Source organism: Leishmania donovani, chromosome 32 (assembly GCF_000227135.1).
Source record: "Leishmania donovani BPK282A1 complete genome, chromosome 32".
Classification (NCBI taxonomy): Eukaryota; Euglenozoa; class Kinetoplastea; order Trypanosomatida; family Trypanosomatidae; genus Leishmania; species Leishmania donovani.
The window spans coordinates 958,985-960,094 of NC_018259.1; positions in this window are offsets into that span (position 1 = coordinate 958,985).

Here is a 1,110-nt window from a genome sequence, read left to right on the forward strand (position 1 = left end):
CCAAACCCAACTCGAGCCCGCACGCGCCCCGTCACAGGCCCGCCTCGCGTGGTGTGCAGCAGCGCTAGACACGCGCGTCACAGCAATGCGCCAACCCAGTCATCGCAGCACGACCCCTGCCTCAGACGCGGCCCCACCCACCCACCCCCGACCCGCGCCCATCGTGCCGGCCGCCACGCGGTGCATCCTCCTCGGCGTGGCGCAGGCTCCCTGCACACCAGCAGGCAGTGCGCGAGGGCCGGGGGGTGGGTGGTGGGTCACAGAGTGGAAGAGGGAATGGCAGAAATTAGTGCAAGGCAGAACGAAGAAAAAAGGAAGAGAAAATACACACGCACGGCCGCGAGCATACGTGCGCGCTACACGCAGACACATGTGTGCACACGCACACACTGCTGGCAGCTAACTGCCCGGCCTATCCAAGGAAAGGAGGTTTTTCGTGCCGTTTTTTCTTTCGGTTCCAACGTGTCCGTTTCTCTGTCATACAACAGGAGTCCAAACCCAACTCGAGCCCGCACGCGCCCCGTCACAGGCCCGCCTCGCGTGGTGTGCAGCAGCGCTAGACACGCGCGTCACAGCAATGCGCCAACCCAGTCATCGCAGCACGACCCCTGCCTCAGACGCGGCCCCACCCACCCACCCCCGACCCGCGCCCATCGTGCCGGCCGCCACGCGGTGCATCCTCCTCGGCGTGGCGCAGGCTCCCTGCACACCAGCAGGCAGTGCGCGAGGGCCGGGGGGTGGGTGGTGGGTCACACGCCCGAGCCACGCTGACGCTCTGCCTAATCATATGGATTAGGCACAAGCGTGCTCGCTGTCGCAGGGGGGGGGTGCCCCGACGCAGCGCCATCCAGGACCTGGGCGCCGGCATCTGTAGCGATGCATCGCCCGGGCCTCCCTCCTCCCCTTACGTCGTGGGTGCCGGGCCCCCGGCATCCCCGGAAGTGAGGTTCGGCATTCGGCAGGGATAGGTGGAGGGAGGGGAGAGCTGCCTGCCCCCGCCCCCTCCCTCCCTTCCCCACAGAGAAAGGGAGAGCGTGTAGGGGGAGGGCGCTGGACTCTGATGATGCCATGCACTGAGGCGTTCCACCTCCGTCGTTCGGGAAGGAGAGA